Here is a 25,076-nt window from a genome sequence, read left to right as displayed (position 1 = left end):
CATTCCAAGAGAAATTTGGATGGTTCCTCCAACCTGCATCATAACTATTGCTATTGGGGTTATTTTGAAATATAGAATTATTACCCATAAAGTCGACTTACTCATGCTCCATGTTAGTGTTGAAGGGTGAATATTCTGAATTAACCATCTTCACTCCATTCGCATCACATTGCATCATTGGATTCACTTGTTTAAAAAAAATAAACCATCAATTTTCTTACCAAGAGCTTCAACCTGATTTTCCAACATACAAACCATATCAATATCAAAAAATCCGGTTGCCTTGAAAGGTTTTACTCTCGTAACTTGACACCGATAATTATTCAATGCCATATCCTCAATAAATTCTTAAGCTGCCTCAGGTGTTTTGTTATTTAATGTTCCACCAGATGCTGCATCAATCATTTGTCTAGTCAAGGGGCTCAAACCATTTTGAAAAGTTTGAGCTTGGAGCCACAAATGTAGTCCATGGTGAGAACACTTTCTTAATAATTCCTTAAATCTCTCCCATGTATCATAAAGAGTCCCAATATCAAATTGAACTAAACAAGAGATGCCATTTCGCAACTTAGTTGTTTTAGCTGGTGGAAAATATTTTAACAAAAACTTCTCAGTCATTTGAGCCTAAATCATGATAGAACCTTGTGGCAATGAATTTAACCACTATTTTGCCTTTATCATCAAAGAGAATGAGAACAATTGTAAGCGTATGATGTCATTAGTAGCACCATTGACCTTTAATGTGTCGTAAATCTTTAGAAGTTAGCCAAATGAGTATTCAAATCTTCCCCTTGCAAACTGACTTGATGCTTCACAAGACAGTCTATTCCCAAAATCAGATCAAATTCTTTGAACGGTAGCTCTATCAAATTAGCTAGGAACACAACCCCTTATACTTTTAACGGAACATTCCTATACAGTCTATTCACCCAGATAGATTGCCCTAACGGACTCAGAACAGAAATCTCACCAGAAGTACTATCAATAGGAATCCCCAATTTTATAGAAACAGAACTAGTTACATAGAAATGTGTTGACCCTATATCTATTAGTGCAAAATAGGACGTATCAAATATAAAGAACGTATCTAGTAACATAAATCAATATAGGCTATCTCTCCTCAATCTGATTAGTACCTCTGCCCGGTGCTTTCTGTCCTCTACCTATACCATTACCACCCTTTATCGGACCATGGCCCTTAGGCAGTTACTGAACTACCCTTTGAAGTTGAACAAAACCTGAAGCCGGGGCTTGGATCTGATTGGAACGCAGTGGGAAATCTTTAATACAGTGTTCCATTGACCCACATCGCAAACACGCACCCAACATTCTCCAACAGTTGCCTGGGTGGCGTCTGCCACAATCACTGCATGACTGAGCCACAGTAGGAGCAACTAGAACTCCAACACTAGAAGACTCATCAGATCTAGCCCATTTCTTAAGCCTCTGAATAGAACTAAAGGGCTTTGAATCCCTCTTATTCTTACCTTTCTCTCGATCTCTATTTGGCGCTCAACACGCTTAACTTATTCCGCGATCTTCGCCTTGTCCACTAAGACAACGCAACTCTCGCCTCCTCTATGGAGCTATTAGAACTTTCAAATTGTCCTTTAGACCATCCTCAAGATAGACACATTTCTTGTACTCGTTCACTACTATCTCACGAGCTTAACGACTTAATATAAAAAATTCAGCCTCAAACTCAGCCACAGTTCTATCCCTCAGAGTGAAGTTTATGAACTCGCACCTACGTGCTTCCACTTAACTCGCCCACACATATTTTCTCTGGAAGGCGGTCTTAAAATATTCCCAATTAATCTGATTCGACTGACATAGTGTCCATATGACACTTTTCAGAATAATCGCAGTAGTGCTGCTAGTATATTGGCGAGAGATAGCCTCATACAGAATACTTTCTCCACAAAACACATATCTCGCCCCATAACCAGTAATAACAGATATCAGAATTAATATATCATGCATGCTCATATAACAAATATTACACATGCTTATACATAACAGAACAGATCATACATACTGTATTACGTAATATTCATATAGACATTATTTACGTCAAATTCAATCTAACAAAGTGACAGATTTCATGCTTTAGGGCTTATACTACACATACCAACCCTACGAGGGCCCACAATCGATCGAGACGACATGTACGACCCTAGGGAAAATTTATGAAATTTGGACCCACATGCTCGTGTAGCCTACAAGACCCAAAATGACTTACCCGTGCAGGCCCACATGGACCGCACATACCCGTGTAACCCACACGGCCCAAATTGGCACTGCTCGTGTGTCACACACGACCTTGCACAGGGCATGTCACACGGCCGTGTGCTACCATATAGCTATGTGGCGTCGACAGGCCCTAATTTTGGCTTTCATCGATTCTTATTTTTTGAGTTTCTCGTTACACACTTGGGTCGATTTTGATACGAACGCAACTACATGATTCCCAGTACCTAAAAATAGTATCTCAACGATTAATTTAGTAATCGGTTTACAACTCAAACACGAATTGATCGTGAACTTAGCCTTTCAAACCCAAACAATGCACATGTACTCTTACTGCCAACGAACTGCAGCCACTCGCCACTTAAATCACTAGAGGAGCACTGATCACCTCTTGATCTTCTCCTAAGAACATACCGAAATTAATACAAACGCTATCATCTAAAAATATTTGCAATCCATAACCTTATAAGAACGAAAAAAAGAAAGCTTACCCACCACAACTTGCAATCAACAGATTATGAATTACAGTTCCAAGCAATTTATCAAATGCGAAAAGAAAGCAAATCGAGTAACCACTCACAAGAACTCAACAAGGAAGGTAAACAGAATTAAAGAAAAAGAACGTGGAAATTGGATGGATGAAAGATGTTTAGCAAGCTTGAAAGAAAGAAAAGAAAATAATTAATTAATATAAAATCAAATAAAATAAAAGTTGAATGAAACATGGAAAGAGAGGAAACGTGCCTAACCACCCCTACTCTTTTGAGTTTGAGACCAAAATTAAACAAATAAATTAAGATAAAAAATAAAGGATAATAACCACCATGTTTTGAAAACTTATTAGACTTCTTATTTAACTCAAACACACACAAATTCTACTATCGAGCAATTCCACCAAAAAAAGCTAAAATATTGACACTTTACTCACGCCGAGACTCGATCATAAGATCTTAAGACAAGCCAACACCTTACCACTTGAACCAGTAAGCTCATTCTAACATAAGTTGACCAAAAATATTATGTAAGCCTAACCAACAAGGACAAGGTGAGGACCCAAAAATGATTGAATTTTCCCAAATCAGATTTGAACCCAAGACCTCAAACACAAAATTAAGGCACTTAACCACTGATACAGATACTTAATTATTATAGAATTCGTAAAAACAAAATTTAATAAATCAAGGCATTACAAAATTCACCGTTTTATATAAACTAATCATCCAAAAGCGCATTAAGAATGAGACTAAAATATGTTATTTTTATCACTTATCAAATATAGCGAAGAGTCGGGAAGCAAGAATGGTGAAAAGAGAGAAGACTACATATGTTACAAGTAGGTAGTAAACAAAATGAATTGTTAGGCTATATGATATACTTGAATTAACCCTCTTAAATCCCTTTTAGTCTATTTTACCTATCCTTAAAAATAAAAATTTACAAGTAGATTATAATAGCCTAGTGAGTCTATTGTACTTTTGAGACCATTTTGGTGTTAGTTAATGTGATATATACTAATATTTGAAATTGGTGGCATTTGGCTTCTTTCTTCATTTTGTTTTCCTTTCTAGCTTTTCAACATGTTGACCAATCCAAGGTATATTTATGTTATAGTAGTTGAAGAATGCAGTTGTCCCAAAAATTTTTGATGTCATGGGAAACAAGTTGACAACATGTTGGCAACTCATTCACTGAATGCAATTACTAAGTGATGTAATGGACAACAAGCTGACAACATGTTTTTAACGTGTTGACTGCTTCATTAGGATTTTTTCTATAATTTAATAAGTGCATTATTCAGTGGTAATTTTGTATTAATATGATCTATTTATCTTAATTAACTGTTCAATTAATATCGTCTCAAACTTGACCAAACCCAACACATACAAATTTGCTCATATTTCACCAAAATAGGGTCTTCAAAAGTCGATTTTCTGTTGAGAACTCATTAAATTTGTAATAGCGGATTGTCAAGCCAATGCGACTTGGCCTCGGAGCAAATCCTCCAAAATTTTCACGATCTCTTTGGAAGTACTGAAATTCTCGTGTTGCTTTTGCAACACACTACTCATGCTCGCTAACATATAACATCGAGCAATCGAGTCAGAATCTATCCAGTGATTTCTTGCTTTGCACTGAATTTCATGAGAGCACGTTTCGTCAAGAATGAATTTGTGTTTCTCATAGCTGAGAACTATCAGCAAGTTTCGTTTCCATTCTCGAAAGTTATCCCCATTTAATTTATTCTCAGTAAGAATGCTAATAATAGGAGTAGGAGACATATTTTGAACTAAAAAAAATAAAGATTCACTAATTATTATCTTTGTATTAAGCATTTATTTTTCATTTCAGCAACATATCAAGAATGCAGTATGACGCATGCGTCTTGTATTAGATCATTCTCGCACCTATCAACCATATCGCCTTGGGGTCCCATGATTAACTAGCAAGAACATAGATTACATCCAATCAGTTTGTGAAACTTAATTCTCAAGACTCCATACAAACTAACGAACGTTTAACGTTTGACCATCATCTCTAGCTTGAATATTGTTTCTTGGGAAACTATTTAATAAGAGATGATATTGAGTGTATAAAATTGACTCAACACCCATCATGAACATGCTCTCATTTGTTAGTCATCTTGGGACAATCTCTTTGAAAGTCATGCATGACTAGTTGTTCTTAAAAGGAAATCTCATCTAATGAACCCACATGACAAAGTTTACCTTGGAGTGCGACAAGGGAAGGAACTGACTCGAAACTTTATCATGCAAGGAAATCCCATCTAGTGAACCCACATGACAAAGTCATGCATGACTAGTTGTTCAATGACTATCTCCCACTCAATATTTTAAAAACATGCAAGGTTTTATTTATCTCAAATTTCAATAATGATCATACAATAGTCCTAGTGGCATTCTTACCTAATCTAAATGACATGCTTCTAATACATGCTTTGGAAATTTTATAATATCCATTCATAAGAGTAAGTCAATCTTAAAACAAATAATTTTGATTCTCCATAATTTTTCTTTTAAGGAAAAATCGAAGAAGTGAATGCGAACCATGCACCAGGTAAGGTCCTAAGAAAAGGAGGTGAGTCAAATTTGACAGCTTAAAAACCAAGCCTTCCCTAGCCAGAACCAATTCTAGACATGCACTTTCTGATTACCACACTTCTCACAGTTATCGAATAATCTAAAGAAGTGAATAAAACAATACAACACATGTATTTTCTCATTATCACACTTCTTATTTTTAATCGATCAACTGTGGATCATCTCATATATATATCACAACTATAACATTACATAATATAAATATTATAAAAAATTATAAAAGAAATATATAATGAGATAGGTAATTAAAATAAAATTGTCAGCCAAGGTTTTCATGGTTCTATTTCTAGAAAATAAATGGAAAAATAAAATTATATAAATTTTCACCACAAGGCATTCCTTGGGACTTCTACCGCCATCGCATCGTTTCCTCGTCATGGACTCCTTTTGGAAAAATTACATTTAAGTCCTATGTCCATTTCTGGCTCACAAGAATTCTATGAATTTTTTAAAAAATAGCCCTACGTGGAGATGAAAGTCCACGGTCTATTTCCTAAGAACCACAACCTCGGTAAAAAAAATTATATAAAAAATATATAATATCGAATCCAATCCCATAAATAACTCAAAACATACATAAGATCTAAAAAATGTCACTTTCTATGTAATCAAATCATTCAAGGAGAAGAGAAATTTATTTTGATTATCTGTTTATACTTATAGATAGAACACAACCTGACTTATGATACCAATTGTTGGAAAAACGAGTTTGAAAAATGCAACAGAAAATAAATTTAGGGAAAAACTAGAGTTTTAAAATTTTTTCCAAAACAAGATCTTGGTTGTGATATCTAAAATAATAAACACTTAATCAAAACTGTACCTTTTCGATTTGTGTAGGATGAACGCTTCGACCGAGTAGTCTTCTCTGCTATCCTCAAGCTCACGTATATCGAGTGGACTCGCTTTGAATTAGAAAAATTTTCACAAAAATTATAGTGGGGTAATTTTTCAATTTCTCTAAACTTTTGGGTCAAGTTGTAAATCAGAAAAATATCTTTATAAGTTTTCTAGAATAATCTCTTTAGAGAATTTTTTCTCTACAACTTTCTCTTAAATTTAAGTGTGTGTAAATAATGACCCAAGGCTCATTTTATATAGGGAGAGTTGAGAGAATTCAACTATAATTAAACTTAATCATTGTAATATTAAATTAATATAATATAAATATTAGATTAAATTTAATGTTAAACTTGTTAAAAGAATAGAATATTTATATACAAGATAAACATTAAATTTAATATTAAGATAATCACTTTAATATTAAATTAATAAAATATTATTAAGATAAGTATTAAATTAAATTTAATATTAAACTATTAAAATAATATTATTTTTGGAATAATTAATCTGAAATTGAATTCTCTGGTAGAGTCCGAGTAGGAGTTTAACTCTTCCACTGCTCAACCATTGACTACCAACCGTTGCTGTCCATCGAGATGCCACCATCACATCCACTAGCACCGTCATGTCTCGTGATGTAGGTATGACATATTTACAGTAACCCGAGCCAGTTCAGCTGCTTTTGGTTCGATCTGGGTCAGTGACGACTCGACAGGTCCAGTTTAGCCACCGATTGTACTACCGACCCAATTTCATATATTGAGCCTAGTTCGACCAGTTTTTGGGTCTTAGTCTCGGTTTTGGGCTTATGGGCCCAATTTACGGTCTTAGGTCCAATTTTCAAGTTTAATTACCATTAGGTCAATTGCCTGACTTGAAAATTAACTTCAAAAAATATCATATTAATTTTAATTGATTTGATTAATTTAACTTTACTTAATCAAAATTAATTTTTCCAAAAATCATTTAAAATTTCCAAATTAATTTTTCAAGAAATTTTTTTAATCAAATTCTCTAGTTGAACAATTCTTATGACCACTTAATTTAATTCCACATCGAATAAATCGACTAAATTAAATTATTCCCAAAGTCGTAGAATTTTTTTATGATTCAAATGTAGTCCGATTGAGTTTTTGTTCAGCTAGCGCAGGGACCAATCGGGCATATACAATTAGGCTTTAATGATTGCAATTATGTCCAGAAGTATCGTTCCGATAATTCACAATTTCTTAATCATGGAGTCAGTCCATAAGAAGTACCATGATTGAAAAGTCTTTATTGTATACTCTTTACGAAAGCAGTTCTTCCAATTGCTTTGTCCAGTGACCTTGCCATGTGTGTGTTACCCTTATATGATATCCTTGATTCTTTTGAGTTAAATTTGTTCACTCAATACAATCCTATTTTATCTAATTTTCACCATTATGTATTTTAATGATTAATATGACCACTGTCAAAAAATGATTGTGATAAATTGCTCATTTGAGAACAAGCAACCTGTGGCCACATTCCATATTTATCAATCCACGTAATGCCAATGAGAGGATATCTTTAACTCTTTAATTGAGCTATGAATTCCATTATTGCTAGTAAATTCATGCCACACACAAGTCATGTACCCAACATACCGACTATGGGCTCGATCATCTTTAGATGACAAGCCTTTACTTATACCAAAGCACATACGTTGCATACGCATGGTCAATGAGTAACTCAGGATTTAGGTAAATCACACCATGAACATCACAAGTGAATTAATTCATCTTGGGTCCAATCTAATGTATTGTTCTTCCAATGAATACATCTATGTCCCTACGCGTGGAGTCAACTGCTCCGATAGCCAAGATTAGCCATCTCCCCAATTGGAGTTCTAGACGACATAATAATCTTATTCAGTATTTGAATCAAATGCTCACTTTGATTCTTTTATGGGATTATGGACTCATTTAGATTATCTATTGAAGTATATTGTCTTTCTCGCAATGTAAATGTTCTTTACAATGCCACTTATTTTCAGTTTGAACTTTAGACAATCAATGAACTAATATTTCCTTGTCACAATTTCACTATGCATGCAAAATATAAAAGATATATATACAAAAGGCATAATAGTGAAATGTGAAATTAACTTTATTTATTTATTTATCATTCAAAAAAAAAATAGAAAACAATTATGTGTTTACTATAATATGGACACATTTCGCAACAAATAGGCTTTTCAAAAGTTGGAAAAAAAAGTCATAAATAACATGGCACCTGAGCCAACTATGTAAGGTGTTGGTGCAAACAAGGTCTAACCAAACCTTTTTAAGGTTGCCTTAGACAGGTCTATCCAAACCTTTTTTAGGTTGCCTTAGACGAGTCTATCTCAACCTTTTTAAGGTTGCCCTAGACGGGTCTATCCTAACCTCTTTAAGGTTGCCTTAGACGAGTCTATCCTAACCTTTTTTTTCATTGTCTATTTCCTTATATGCCAACCTTTTCTAAAGGTCGACCTTGACTAGGTCTTTGCCAACCATTAAATAAAGGTCAGCTTATGTTGAATTATGCTGATCCCTTTTCAAAAGTGTCGCGGCACCTATGCCAACAGCACTAAAGACAACGTTTTCGGAAACGTCGAGAGAAACATCGTGATGACCTATGCCAACCATTTTTGTGTCGTCTTAAGTAAAAAAAAAAGTGTTGTGATATGCCTATTTTGTTGTAGTAATAATAAAAAACTTTGAAACTTAATATTAACCAACACTACATTAGAAATCATTAGTCAGTTAATTATAAGTTTATTTTTACACAATTGAAAAACTAATTTTCTTAGTGATAAATTTTGTAAAAGTTCCTCTCTGTCAACTCTTCCCACTTTCTTCTTTCATGTTCCCTCAACTCTCCTGACTTCCCCTAATAATCGAAACTAACAAGCAAAACCTTCACTTTTCATTTTTGTAAAAAATCAAAACTCAAAAAGAAGAGAGGAAAAGAAGCATTTATGTCCCACAACAAATCTGATGAAGCACCACTTTTATTGAAGGTTGTTCTCTGATTTTTGTGCAAAGTAAAAAAGTTTTAATTCTTGTTTCTGATTTTCAAAAAAAAATTCAAGAACTTTATTTAATTTTGGTATAATGATTTATTTAGCCCTCAAACTTTACAAAAAAAGTCATTTTAGCCCTTCATTTATTTTTTTTTGTCTTTTATAGCTCTTAAACTTATGTTTTTTTTTGTCAAAACATCCCAAAATGAATGAAGAAGTTAACTTTTTTAATTTTGTTAACGGTGCATACACGTGGATGACATGTCAACATTTAATTATTTTTTAAAATTTTAAAAAATTGAAAAATTGTAAAAACTATTTTTAAAATTAAAATTCTTAAAAATTCTTAAAAAATATTTTTAATATTAATTAAATGTTGATGTGTTATCTATGTGGCAATCCATGTGTATGCCACACTAGCAAAGTTAATAACTTTCTATTTATTTTGGGGTGATTTGAAAAAAAAATACAAGTTTAAAGACTAAAAAAATCGAAAAATTAAATGGAGGGCTAAAATTATTTTTTTGAAAAGTTAAAAAGGCCAAAGAAGTTACTACGCTTTTAAATTTTTTTTTTGTGCTCGATGAAATAACACATGCAAACTGCAAAAAGGAAAGAAAAAAAGTGAAAAGACATTTTCAGTAAAAGAAAATATATTTATTTCGAATGTATTTTTGTATGTTTTTAACTATTGGTTTCTGGTATGCGTCAAAAAATAATAGAGACGAATTATAGAAAGAGAGGAGAGAATCTAGAAGAATGAGAGAGGGAATAGAATAATTCTTCTGTTCTTTTCATAATTGTTTTCTTTGCCCTTTGCATTATAATAAAGAGGACAAGTAACCAATTACAACTGGCATCGGTTAGCTACTATTTCTTCCCAAAACGATGTGTTTACAGTATGGCAATTAAAGGAAATAAACTAACAAGATAACATTTAAGGAAATATAAACAGTAAATGGTTTAACCCATAACAAGTAGCCCCCCTTTGCAGCAGATCCTTGTCCTCAAGGATCAAAATGGGGGAAACGATGAGGAAGATCATTCCAGTCTTCCCATATAGAATCTTCAGGAAAAGTATCTGCCCATTCGACTAAAACTTCTGTAGCAACGGCATTACCCTTCTTAACCATTCGCCGGTTCAAAATCCGAATTGGTTCCTTAAGTAATGAACCATCAGCATGGGTAACTGGTAATTGAGCTGAGACCGTGGCTGTGCCTATATGCTTCTTGAGTTGGGATACATGAAAAGTTGGTGGGATTCTAGCAGCGGAAGGAAGTGTTAACTTATAAGCAACCTGACCTATGCGTGACTCCACTGGAAAAAGGGCCAAAATAACGGGGAGTAAGCTTTTGATTTCGAAATTTCTTCAATGAATGTCGGTGATAAGGTTAGAGTTTCACTTAAACCAAGTCACCAACTATAAATTCTCTATCAGAACGTTTACGGTCAGCTATTTGCTTTATCCTTTCCTGAGTTTTTTTCAAATGAAACCGCAACAGCTCATTGACATTTTCCCTGTGCTGAAGGCATGCCACAGCAGCTACTCGAGATAGTCCAGCCAGGTAAGGCAAATGGATTGGAGGCTCTTACCCATACAAGGCTTCATATGAATGGCAGTGTGGTAAATGGTATTATACCACCATTCGGCTAAAGGCAACCAAGTAGCCTACTCTAATGGTTTCTCCCCCAACATATAGCGCAAGTACCCTTCAAGGCATTTGTTTAGTTCTTCTATTTGGCCATCAGTTTGTGGGTGGTATGCTGTGGATAAGTGCAGCTGAGTACCAAGGCTTTTGAATAGCTCCTGCCAAACGTGGCTCAAGAATACCTTATCCCAGTTTGATACTATGGATTCAGGAGTCCCATGAAGCTTGTAAATGTGCTGGAAATACTCATTTGCCACTGAAGTAGCAATGAAAGGATGACTTAGGGCTATGAAGTGACCATACTTGGTCATACGGTCGATGACGACTAGAATGGTGCTCTTCCCTCTCGAAACATAAAGCCCTTCTACAAAGTCCATGCTTATGGCGGTCCAAGCTTTAGCAGGAATTGGTAAGGGCTGTAGCAGTCTAGGGTAGGCAGAATTATCACCTTTGCATGTTTGACAAACTATACTGATACGGGGTTGCGCACGGACCAAGATCGAGTTGCCAAGTCACGAGAAACTCCTACGAAAACCCTAAACAATTAGATCTGAAACGAAACAGAAAATTAAAAGATTAGATTTTTGAATTTTCAGATCTGAAATAAAATCCCCAAATCAGCAAAGAATCAAATTGAGAATAGAAATAAGTGTTAGGGTTCTTGAAACCCTCAAGGAGATTGTGATTCTGCCCAATTGAACACCAAGATAGTTTTCCCCAAATTTCGGCAATCTAATTTCTCCCAAAAAGAGTATGGATGAATCGGCAAGAACCCTAGAAATTGGGGATTTTTGGGCTGATTCCTTAAGATAGAAAAAGGCTGAAAACACAATAAGAACAGAAAATAGATTAGATAATGATTCAGCACAAGTAGAAATAAAGAAAGAATTGACAGTAAGAAATTAAAAAATAAGTCCTAAGAAGCCTTGAAATCTCGAAAGATCTCACAACTCCCTTCAAACGGCTCTAATCTCCCCTCCAAAGAATATCAATGGCAAGAAGAAGGTTGAAGATGGCTCCCACAATCAAAAAGATTGTTAAAACAACTTCTAAAGAAAACTCAAGAGAAAATCCTTGAAGAACTCAAAGAGAATTTTCACTCAAATCAAATCTGAAATTTTCAATGTAATTGTAATGTCATGTAGGGTGGCTGGCCAAGCCATATAAATAGGCCTTTCAAATGTTTTCCTAATTTAATTAGAACACTAAAACTACAACTAAAAAAAAAACTCCTAATTATTTTAATATGGAAATTCGGCCAATGGTCTTTTATTTGGGACTCTTGGATAAACATTTAAACTAAGTAAAATAAATAAATAAATAAATAAAAATAAAACTTTACAACTTGGGCCACTTTGACAATTTGGCCTGATTTTCAACTAAGTATGGGTGGATTTCTTGATTGGGCTTGGAATCTTCTTATTGGGCCTTGCCCTCAAGAATTTGGGCTTTTGTGACTCGTATCATTCCCCCCTTCCTCAAAAAGATTCGTCCTCGAATCTGAAAAATCAAATGAACTCGACTTTCCTCTATCGAACGGGACTAATGGCAATTGAGTCCACTGAAAAGAATAGCCATGAGATAGTAAATAGCAACGGAAACAAGCTTGTAGTCCAATCATAAGCATAACAGAACAGGTATAACGCATGTGAATGGACAGATTCAGATTACCATGCAAACAATCTAATTTACTCACCACTGCCTCGTCAAATATTTGAAACAAAGATGGACATGTTTTAAGGCATTCAGTCGTCTCACATTGTTCCCACAAACCATGAATAAATTGCGAGTAATAAATCAAATGGTAAACATAATCGTCACAAGTAGGTATTTGAAAAGATTCACATGGTTCACAGAGTTGCATAATCATACCATGCATTAATCGACGGTCTATAGATTCACTCACACATGCATTATCAAAAACAAGAATCTTTTTATCAACCATCAAAACAGATAGATCATCAATAAATAAAATAGGACAGTCAAGCACGTTTCGATCTAAGTGTTCATCAACACGATCTTTATCACTATCCGAGGAGTACAAAAGTGTTTCAAAGGTTTCAAGCATCTTACCTCGATAAGCAAAAGAATAAGGGTCGATTTTACCTTTTTCATTTAAAACAAACCTTCGTTCATCGGGGGCATAGTGTAGTCGAATCTCCGTTGTTGAGTTAACCTTTGTCAAATGGAACTCAAACTTCATGTACAACCACATAAACTGTTTAAGGCAAGAATATAAATTGAAAACAAATTTGGCAAATTTCGTTACCTTATTCTCCAAAACAGATTTGGACAAATTCAAGGATTTTACACAAGGTAAATCAAGAGAATAACAAATCACGCTTCTTTTCGTAATGACTTTATCAACCACAATCGAAGAGTAACAATTAATCGGATCAAAATGATGGGATCTTTTAAGAACTAAGTCACCAAAAGTTTTATCAATAATTTTCAAATCTGCACTGGACTCGGTTTCTAAAATTTCCTTACCTCGCTTACCTTCGGGATCATGTAGTGTGATTTCATCTTTGCTTAAGTTGATCGTATGAAAGCGTCTTTCATTTGAGAGGTATTGAAGTTGAAAGTTATCTTTCGATCTTTCGGGAACCTGAAAAGTAGCAACACAAGAAAAATTCATATCTTGGTTAGTGGAAACATTCCTCACTAGCCTTTCCTCGTCTTTTTCTTTTGTTTCTTTTTCTAACTCATTTTCTCTTCTTTCTTCAACTTCTTTTCAATTTTCTTTTCTGTTTCACATTCCTTTTCACTCTCAATCTCTTTTTGCTCTTTTTCATTCTCTTTTTCTTTTTCCTCACTTGTTTTAACAGAATTTCTCAGTTTGATTTGATCCTCATGGACTTGTTCCGGAGTGAGCGGCACTAAGGTAAGTTTCTTTCCTTGATGCTTGAAAGAATACCTATTGGTATGACCATCGTGAGTGACTTTTCGATCCAGTTGCCATGGTTCTCCTAGCAACAAATGGCAGGCTTGAATAGGCATTACGTCGCACACAACTTCATCTTGATACTTACCGATAGAAAAGGCAATGCGCACTTGTTGAGTGACCCTAAATTGGCCTTCGTTGCTAAGCCCTTGTAGTTGATAAGGTTGTGGATGCTTGGTAGTGGTTAAGCAAAGCTTTTCCACCATCGTCGTGCTGGCTATGTTCGAGCAACTTTCACCATCAATAATAACTCTACAAAGCTTACCTTGTACATGGCAGCGAGTATGAAAGAGATGTTCTCGTTGCTGCTCGCTCCTTGGTTTTGCCAAAGATGATTGTCCACGATCATGAAAATCATCATCCATTCTAGTGACACGTCGAGGGCCGCGCCTTTGGGGTTGGTTATCCCTATCTTCCTTAATTGGATCTCGATATTGATGTTTTTGATTCACTCGTACCTCATTCAAAGTAGTATTCAATGCTTGAAGTGTAGCATTTATTTGTGTGATTGCAGCAGTATGTCCATCTAACTGTTGTTGGACTTTCATAAGTGCATCATTATTATCACCTTTAGACATCTTCAAAACCTGTAAAAAATAAACACTCAACACTCAAAAATAAAAGTTAGCAAACCTCACCATTAATCACTCAAAAAGAAAATTCAAATTCTCAATGAGGTCGAATTCAATCTTGTGAGTTCTTTATCAGAGTTTATATCAACCAATTAGAGAGTGTGAACCAAACTACCAAAGAATCCTAATTTGCACTAGGATGCCAAAAACTGACGAGACACCAATTGATTCGTGTTGCACCGAGGAAGAAGTTGTGCACACGTTTAAATCCTACTAACACAAGAAACAAGAAGGTGTTAGATAACGTAAAGGAAGAATAAAGGTAAACAAATGAAAACCTACAGCTAAGAATCAATAAAAATTGCTGAAAACAGAAAACCCGAAAAACTGCGGAGTAACTTGACAACTTCGTTCGAGGTGTTCCCGATCTCCAAAAATCACGAAATTAAATCTGGAGTGTCCTTATATATTTAATTTTTGATCTGGAAAATTTGGGCACCAAATTCAACCCGCTGAATATTTTTTTAATTTTTTATTGGATTTCGTCTTTTTTCAATTTTTTGACTTTTTCGACTTATTTTTTTGCGGGAAATATTTTTGTATATTCAATAACAGTGCCAAAAATATGTATGTAAAATTTCAGATCAATCAGAAAACGTTTACCCACTCAAATGAATTTTTTTCGAAAATTTTTCTGGGTAAAACTGCTGTTTGTAATTTAAAAAATAGAGATCAGTTTAGAAATCAACCAAGAACACCCAAAACGCCCAAAATCTGATACCAAATGATACGGGGTTGCGCGCGGACCAAGATCGAGTTGCCAAGTCACGAGAAACTCCTACGAAAACCCTAAACAATTAGATCTGAAACGAAACAGAAAATTAAAAGATTAGATTTTTGAATTTTCAGATCTGAAATAAAATCCCCAAATCAGCAAAGAATCAAATTGAGAATAGAAATAAGTGTTAGGGTTCTTGAAACCCTCAAGGAGATTGTGATTCTGCCCAATTGAACACCAAGATAGTTTTCCCCAAATTTCGGCAATCTAATTTCTCCCAAAAAGAGTATGGATGAATCGGCAAGAACCCTAGAAATTGGGGATTTTTGGGCTGATTCCTTAAGATAAAAAAGGCTGAAAACACAATAAGAACAGAAAATAGATTAGATAATGATTCAGCACAAGTAGAAATAAAGAAAGAATTGACAGTAAGAAATTAAAAAATAAGTCCTAAGAAGCCTTGAAATCTCGAAAGATCTCACAACTCCCTTCAAACGGCTCTAATCTCCCCTCCAAAGAATATCAATGGCAAGAAGAAGGTTGAAGATGGCTCCCACAATCAAAAAGATTGTTAAAACAACTTCTAAAGAAAACTCAAGAGAAAATCCTTGAAGAACTCAAAGAGAATTTTCACTCAAATCAAATCTGAAATTTTCAATGTAATTGTAATGTCATGTAGGGTGGCTGGCCAAGCCATATAAATAGGCCTTTCAAATGTTTTCCTAATTTAATTAGAACACTAAAACTACAACTAAAAAAAAACTCCTAATTATTTTAATATGGAAATTCGGCCAATGGTCTTTTATTTGGGACTCTTGGATAAACATTTAAACTAAGTAAAATAAATAAATAAATAAATAAAAATAAAACTTTACAACTTGGGCCACTTTGACAATTTGGCCTGATTTTCAACTAAGTATGGGTGGATTTCTTGATTGGGCTTGGAATCTTCTTATTGGGCCTTGCCCTCAAGAATTTGGGCTTTTGTGACTCGTATCATATACACTCTCGTGTCCAACGACAGACATCCTTAGAAAGCCCCTTCCAATATACCATGCTAGACAACCGTGAGGAGTAGTTTACATTCCCGAATGACCACCTATGGCACCTCCATGAAATAGATTAAATAATTGCCGCCTGAGGGTAACGTTACTGCCAATGACAATTTTGCATTTCCTTTGAAGAAGTAACCCATCCCAGGAATATTTAGGATGGGTGTGTAGTTGAGATTGTAGGTCTTGACAGAGTTGTGGAGGTTGAAATCATTAGCACACGAATCGAATATATGAGATCAAATGTCTGACCAAATAAGGGACGACTGACCAGTACATTGAAACAACTGCCCGTCCTGCATGTGAGGCCAACGTAACAAAGCATCTGCTACAGTGTTGTGAATGCCCTTTTTGTAAGTAATAGAAAAATCATAACCAAGCATTTTAGTCACCAATTTTTGTTGATAAAAGGTGATTGCTTGATTATCAGTAAAAAATTTGAGACTTTGGTGGTCAGTTTGAATCAAAAAATGACGACCAACCAAGTAAGGGTGCCATTTTTTAATTGCCATAATAACATCCATCATCTCTTTATCGTAGATAGATAAAGCTTGGTGAGTCACACCGAGAGCCTTACTGAAATAAGCTACAGGTTGTCCATTTTGCTGTAGGACTGCCCCAACTCTCTGGCTGCATGCATCAGTCTCAATACAGAACTATTCTGTGAAGTTCGAAAGAGTGAAAACCGGTGCACTACAAATATCTTCCTTAAGAGTCTGGAAGGCAGACTGAGCCAGTTCGGTCCATTGCCAAGGCACCAATTTTTGAAGGAGAGTTGTAAGAAGGGCAGCTATAATCCCATAGCCTTTGATAAAACGGCGATAGTAACCAAAAAGTCCAAGAAAGCCTCGTAAGTCCTTCACCAATTGCAAAATTGGCCAAGTAAGTACCCCTTCAACCTTGGACTTATCCATGCTGATAGAACCAGCTGCTATCAAGTGTCTTAAATACTCGATTTGGTGTGTACCAAAATTACATTAGGATTTTTTGCAAACAATCTTTGGAGTCGAAGGACTTGAAGAACCAATGGTAAATGCTACAAATGCTCAGGCCAAGTCTTGGAATAGACGAGTATGTCATAAAAAAAAACAAGACGAATTTTCGAAGGAATTATTTGAACACTTGGTTCATTAATGCTTGAAAACTCAATGGCACATTGGTCAAGCCGAAAGGCATGACCAAGAACTCGTAGTGTCCTTCATGGGTTTGAAAAGTATTTTTGTGAATGTCTTGCTCACACATACAGACTTGATGATAACCAGAGCGAAGGTCGAGTTTAGAAAAAACAGTGGCCCCTCCCAATTCGTCCAACAGCTCATCAATAACTAGAATCGAAAATTTATCCTTGATTGTGATTTGGATAAATTGGCGATAATCAACACACATGCGCCAACTGCCATCTTTCTTTTTGACCATGACAATGGAAGATGCAAAGGGACTTGTACTATCTCGTATCACACCAGCCTGTAGCATTTCTTGGATTAATTTTTCAATTTCATTTTTTTAGATAGCAGGGTATCTATAGGTGCGTACACGAACCACTTTGGTTTCATCTTGTAAGGGAATCCGGTGGTCCTATGGTCTACGAGGAGGAAGACCCGTGGGAGGTTGAAAAACATCATCAAATTCCTGGAGGAGACTGGTTAATGCAGAATTTGAACTGGAAGGCAATAATGATAACACTAATTGAGCCGACACCGAGAACAACATAGGGCAAGGGCCAGTGTGTAACAAACTAAAATTCATAGGAAGCTGACTACCCGACACCAATTGAAGACGACCAGGTGCGATGCCCTGGAGTAAACATTGTTGATTCTGATATGGAAATTGTATAGTCAGACTTCCAAAATCCCAAACAATGGATCCCAAAGAAGACAACCATTGAGCCCCGAGTATTAAGTCATAGCCTTTGATGGGGAGAACCAAAAAATCCGTACTAAACTAGTAGTCTTGAATTGTCCAAATAACGGATGCACATAACCCTTGAGTAAACAATTTGTCACCACTAGCAGTGAGCACCTGTAGGCGATCGGCAGGAACAATGGAAAGCTTCAATTTCTTAGCTAAGCGGCGTCAATAAAGTTATGAGTATTCCCAATATCAACTAAAAGAATCACCTCCACTTGATCAATGGAAGCCACTAGTCGCATAGCGTGGGGACCTTGGGTGCCCATTGCATGTAACGAAAGAACTGGGGAAAGAGGAAGAACATCCGACGTATCTGTCTCCAGTTGGTCCGAGTAGTCCTGAAACTCCTCATTGGTTGGACTTGTCAACATGTCAATAGTATGAACCATGGGATCGATCACCAGTTGATAAAGCTGAGCCTTGTTACACCGATGACCTAGTGTGTACTTAGAAGAACACCAAAAACATAGACCTCGTTTCCGCCTATCGTCCATGTCAAATTGTGAAAGAGATTTAGTTAGAAATTTAGAAGGAATAACAACTGAACCCCTGACAGTAGGTGTAATAATATTAGAACTAGGAGTTTTCGACCCTTGAAAATTGGGTTGCAGGAAACCAATAGCCTTGCTGTTCGAACTAGGAAACATGGTCTTTGAATACATAGACCCTTCAGTCAATATAGTGTGTTTTTTAGTAGTCCCCTTTGTTAGAATTATGTGACCCAAATTCTAAGAGATTGCTTGCAAGTCAAGTTAAACAAAAATATATTTTTCTTTCTAGAAGATTTAGTATTTATTAGTATAATATATTTAGCATTTATTAGTATAGTTTATTTGACTTACTAATTTAGCCTATAAATAGGCTCCTTTACAATCTTAGAATTAAGAGACACCCATTAGATTAGAACTCATAACACATTCAGAGAATTTTGTGTTTATGTTTGAGGGTTCTTTGTTTTTCGGGTTTTCGGGGTTTAGTTTTATCTCCATCTTTTGTACTCTTCATTCTTTTGCCATTATAGTAAAATTATCTTTGCCCGTGGTTTTTTATCCTCTTTTGAAGGGTTTTTCCACGTTAAATTTGTGTGTTCATCTTCTCAATTTCTTCTACTATTTTTACTTGTTCATTACTTATTCGGGACGATCCTAACAAGTGGTATCAAAGCTAGTTTAACTTTCATAGATCAGCCCGGTCAGAGATGGCAGCAACAAGGTTTGAAATTGAGAAGTTCGATGGTGAGACAAATTTCAATCTGTGGCAAGTTCGGATGATGGCAATTCTAGTTCAAAATGGCTTGAAAAAGGTTGTTACAGGGAAAAAGCCTGAGAATCTAAATCAAACAAAATGAGAAGAGCTTGATGAAAAGGCCTTGTCTGCAATCCAGTTGTGCCTCGCGAATACAATATTGCAGGAGGTATTGATGGAGAAGACCTTATTCGCCTTGTGGAAAAGGTTAGAAACTCTTTATGCGACTAAGTCTCTGGCTAATCGTTTAGTGTTGAAACAACGTCTATTTACGTTTCGCATGAACGAAGGTGAGCTTCTTAAAGATCACATCAGTCAATTCATCACTCTTTTAAATGATTTAAAGAACGTTGAGGTTCATATTGACGATGAAGATCAAGTTATGCTGTTATTATGCTCTTTACCCTCTTCATACAAGTCTTTCAGGGAAACCCTGATTTATGGCAGAGACAAACTCTTGTTCGAAGATGTGAAGGGTCATTTGTTGAGTAGAGACAAACTCGACAATGAGTTTGGTTTGAATAGCAAAGCAGATAGGCAAACTTCCGTTTTGGTAGCATCAAAGAAACGAGACAAAAGGTGTCGCTATTGTAAAAAGTTAGGTCACGTCAAAGCAGATTGTTATAAACTGCGAAATAAAAAAGCTGCTGAGAGTAACGAGGAAGATGTAGCTGGTGCTAATTTGGTCGATGAAGGCGATGATGATTTCTTATTAGTGTCAACGAGCGATAATTCCAAGCTTACGTCTGAGTGGATCCTAGATTCAGGATGTTCTTTCCACATGTGTCCTAATAGAGAATGGTTCTCCACATACAGTTCAGTTGAAGGTGGAGTTGTGCACATGGGAAACGATTCATATAGTAAAATAATCGGTATTGGTACTGTTAAAATTAGGATACACGATGGGACGATTAGGACACTCTCAGATGTCAGGTATGTACTTGATTTACGAAAGAATCTCATATCCTTGAGTATTTTAGACTTGAAAGGATGCATAATCAACATCGAGTCGAGCGACATTAAAGTATCTCATGGAGCTCTCGTTTTGTTAAAAGGTAAAAGAACCGGCAGTCTTTATATTCTGGAAGGTTCTACAGTGACCGGTGAAATCGGACGTCCCTCGTCCGTTACGGAGTCAAAGTCTACTCATTTGAAGCGTAGGCAACTTGGTCATAGGAGGGAAAAAGGTATGACCGTTTCGTTGAAGAGAGGTTCTCTTTTGGATGCAGGTTTTGAAAAGTTAGGGCACTGTATTCGTGAAAATCAGACCCGGGTTAGTTTTGATTTGGCAGTGCACAAGTCGAAGGCTAGAAGTCTTCCAACTTCTAAGCATAGATTCGACTCAGTTAATTCCCTGCATAGTTCAAGATAGGCCCGTGGCGGGTTTTGGCAAAGGTGGCATTGAAAGAATTCGTGTCAAGGTGGAGATTGTTAAAATTATGTGACCCAAATTCTAAGAGATTGCTTGCAAGTCAAGTTAAACAAAAATATATTTTTCTTTCTAGAAGATTTAGTATTTATTAGTATAATATATTTAGCATTTATTAGTATAGTTTATTTGACTTACTAATTTAGCCTATAAATAGGCTCCTTTACAATCTTAGAATTAAGAGACACCCATTAGATTAGAACTCATAACACATTCAGAGAATTTTGTGTTTACGTTTGAGGGTTCTTTGTTTTTCGGGTTTTCGGGGTTTAGTTTTATCTCTATCTTTTGTACTCTTCATTCTTTTGCCATTATAATAAAATTATCTTTGCCCGTGGTTTTTTATCCTCTTTTGAGGGGTTTTTCCACGTTAAATTTGTGTGTTCATCTTCTCAATTTCTTCTACTATTTTTACTTGTTCGTTGCTTATTCGGGACGATCCTAACACCCTTTAAAATACATTTGACTTGTTTAGCTATCAGGTATCCATCCACAAGATTTTAGGGTTTAAAGAGCTTAAGATATTGGCTGACCTCATGTTGCAAATTGCTGATGAAAATACCTAAAGCATGTAGTTCAGGAAGGTGTATTTGGTTGAGTAAACTTACAAAACGATCGTAAAACTGGTCTACAGTGCCCTGTTGTTTAAGAGAGACGAGTTCCTCTATGGGATCTTGATAAATATCGGATCCAAATCAGGATTGTAAGCCACTTGAATAGAGGTCCCATGTTAACTGATGCAAGCCTCCGTGCGGCTGTGCGAAGAAATGATGCCAGTCCAAGGCTTTGCCCTCCAAATGAAGCATAACCAACCGAACTTTGGTATGGTCCTCTACGCCCTCTGCCTCAAAAAATTGTTTGAGTTTAGACCATGACCCCCTGAAGTCGGTACCATCAAACCGAGGACAATCGTAACAAAAATTTTGAAGCTTGGGCTCCAAAGATAGACAACGAGCAAACGGGCCTACAGGATCGAGGTCTGCCTTTGGAGAAAGTATAATGGAGTCACGAGGAGGAAAACCAAGAGGAGAGTCCCCAAGGATCCCCTTCCCTTTACTCTGATGGATATTGCTAGTGCCGCCATGCTGTGGTTGACCAAGAAATTGCTTGAGCACAGAATACAACTTAGAGCGCATATCCCCTTTAAATCCTTCTTGAAACTCCTTGAGCCGTGTGTCGAGTTTTGCATCAATGTCGACGCGCAACTGAGAAAGCTCCTGTTGAAGTGGACCTATTTCCTTTTGCAGTCAGATGGTGACGCCGTCAATAGCCATGAGGAACGTACTGTCTCTGATACCCTTGGTATGCGTCAGAAAATAATAGAGAGGAATTATAGAAAGAGAGAAGAGAATCTAAAAGAGAGGGAATAGAGTAATTCTTCTTTTCTTTTCATAAACGTTTTCCTTCCCCTTTGCATCATAATAAAGAGGACAAGTAACCAATTACAGCTGGCATCGGTTAGCTGCTATTTCTTCCCAAAACGGTGCGTTTACAGTATGGCAATTAAAGGAAATAAACTAACAAGATAACACTTAAGGAAATATAAACAGTAAATGGTTTAACCCATAACAGTTTCCCTCTCGCTTTTATAAACCAGATTTAAAGTCCCTTTTAATATCAAATTTTTTTAGATTTACTTCGAAGCCCATTCGAATTCAAATTTTCACCCAAACCAAACTCCTACTTCAATTTTAACTTTCGAAGTTTTTTCATTTTAAATTTGTTTTTTTTTGTGTGTGTGTGATTTATCTTGCTATTTTATTTTAAAATATGTATAGTAATCACCTAATGATATCCTATTAATTTTAAAGTAAACCCTAATTTAATATTAATTTAACATTAATCTTTAATGTTAATATGATATTTATCCTAATATTGTTGCTGGCGTTACGGAGAAAAATATAAAAAAAATTGAAACCCTATCTTGTCAGCTAATTAAACTTTGAAAAAATAAATGTAAAAAAAATATTTGGTATTTAGGTATTAATTTATTGCATGTTAAAAATAGACAAAAATAAAAAATGTGAGTTCAACTATTTTATTAAGATAACAATGTTATTATAAGTGGCTTAAGTTGTTAATAATTGAAGTTAAATGATGCAATTTGATTAAATTAAAAGTTCATGATCTATTTAAAGATTGAAGTTAAGTTCAATGATATATAATGTAAACTACCTAATATACACTGTATTTATTGTGATTAAATAAGAATTATAAGTTGAAATCTCTTAATTAATAGTATCTTTAGTTTTTTTTTTCTTTCTATCTTTAATTTGTTGGCACATATGAGAAAAATTATTATTTTTAAAAAATTCTATAATTTTTTAAAATTATTAAAGAAAAAATAAAAAAAAGTAGGAGCCAAATTGCAAAAAGTTGTAAAGGTTGAAAGGCTAAATTTGTGGTTGTACCTGATTTTTTAACAAAGTTAATGGAGTGACTAAAAGTGAGAAAATCGAAAATTAAAGGGACCAACTTTAAGCAAATAAAAGTAGAGAAACTAAATCCGCATAAATTACTAAATAAGGAGGTATCCTAAAAATTTAATCCAACAAATAATGTTGTTATTATTATGAATATCTTACTAAGTGGATGTCCATCAAAATCAAGATATGTTTTGATGTACTTTAAATTCTTATAGTCATTAGAAGTAGATTTCTATTTCATTTATATTTCTTATGCCTATAAATAGAGACATTGGAGAAGCTTTGTAAATATTTTGATTGATCAATAAAATGTGCTCTCTCTTTTGCTCTCCCATTTTCTTTGTTCTTTACTCTCTATCTATTTATTTTATAACATGTTATCAGCACAATTCTCTTTTAATTGTTTTTCTCCATAAGTCACAAAAAAATTTCCTTTTCACCAAGCCTTATCCCTTTTAAGCAACAACCAATGCAATAGCCGATCACTCAAATTTGCTACTCAAGTTGTTGTTGATTGCCCTCTAGAGCTACTGTTATTTCAGTATTTAATTGATGTCTACGCATTATGGGTAATCATTATGCAAAGAAATTTATATAATCCTTACATTGTATGTTTTTGATTGATTTTTGGTAAAATTATTTTATGAAAAATATTATTATTTCAAGGTTTCTTTTAAATTAAGATTCTTTTATTAAATTATAGTATGTATGATATTTGGATGGTCAAAATTTTTTATGACTAAATTATTGTTATTAAATATGCTTGATATTATTGTATTATATATTTTAAATTGAATTTATAAATATTTGATTAGAGTATAAATAAGATTTTATAACATATATGTGGTATTAAAACTTGGTACAATGTGTATCGGATAATTTTCAAGCATCGTACACAAAAATTTTGATTTTTTTGTTAAATAATTTGTTTACTATTATATTATAAATATTATTACGAAATAAAAGTTGTTTTACTACTTGTAATAGTTCTCGTGATAATAGCCAAGGTGATAACAATTGTAACACCCTAAACCCGACCTTGACGTTATTGCCGAATCTGGCAATGTCACATGGATTGAATTTTGAAATCGAAGTCCTTAAGTTAAACCATTCCAATTAGGTAACCTTTATTTAAATTGAAAGAATCATGCACTAGATGTTTTGTTTCAAACTTGTCCTTTTTAAGCGGAAGCTGTTGTAATCAATTAATTTAGGAAAAATCGTTTTTGTTTACGAAATCCTTAGTTTTAGGAAAACCGCGTTTGTTGAGTTGCAGTTTAAATAACCGTAAAACAATATAAAGTTCCGAAATAGAAACCAAACAGTCCAAGTCCAGAATTACATCAAAAACCCAACCAAGTAATAAATCTGAAAATTTGCGAAAAATAGTCTAAGATTTTATGTATAGCCACCGTAGAGTCCTCCGCTGCACCGATCCGTCAAGTCTGGGGATTACCTGGATAGATTAAACAGAAAAGGGTGAGTTTCGCAACTCAGTGTGTAATCCCCACAGATATCAAACGTACAGGGTAATCACCAGAAATCAAAAATCACAAACTAGGCTGGAGCCTATTACAGAAACAGTTTGGGCCTTAGCCCACTCGGATATAGAATCAGATATATATAATAGGGCCTTAGCCCAATCAAATACAGAGTCAGAAATATATTAGGGCCTCATCCCAATCAAATACAGAATGCAGATCAGAATATCAGAATCCTACCCACTAGCCTCAACACACCATCTTCGTCCAGCCCTACACACCATGTAGGGATATAATCAACTCACCCATCCTACATACCATAATGTACTAAAATGCGACACATAAACAAAA

The 25,076-nt window shown here is 35.0% G+C and overlaps 1 non-coding gene across 1 annotated transcript; it reads left to right on the top strand.

The window, feature by feature from the left end:
- The first annotated feature begins 463 nt into the window (after positions 1–463).
- LOC121231042 (small nucleolar RNA R71) lies at positions 464–569 on the top strand. The gene has a single exon (XR_005929111.1). It is a non-coding gene; the product is annotated as a small nucleolar RNA R71 (small nucleolar RNA).
- Positions 570–25,076: the final 24,507 nt, after the last annotated feature.

Source organism: Gossypium hirsutum, chromosome A06, assembly GCF_007990345.1.
Source record: "Gossypium hirsutum isolate 1008001.06 chromosome A06, Gossypium_hirsutum_v2.1, whole genome shotgun sequence".
Taxonomy (NCBI): domain Eukaryota; kingdom Viridiplantae; phylum Streptophyta; class Magnoliopsida; order Malvales; family Malvaceae; genus Gossypium; species Gossypium hirsutum.
This window is presented reverse-complemented; position numbering and strand designations above follow the sequence as displayed.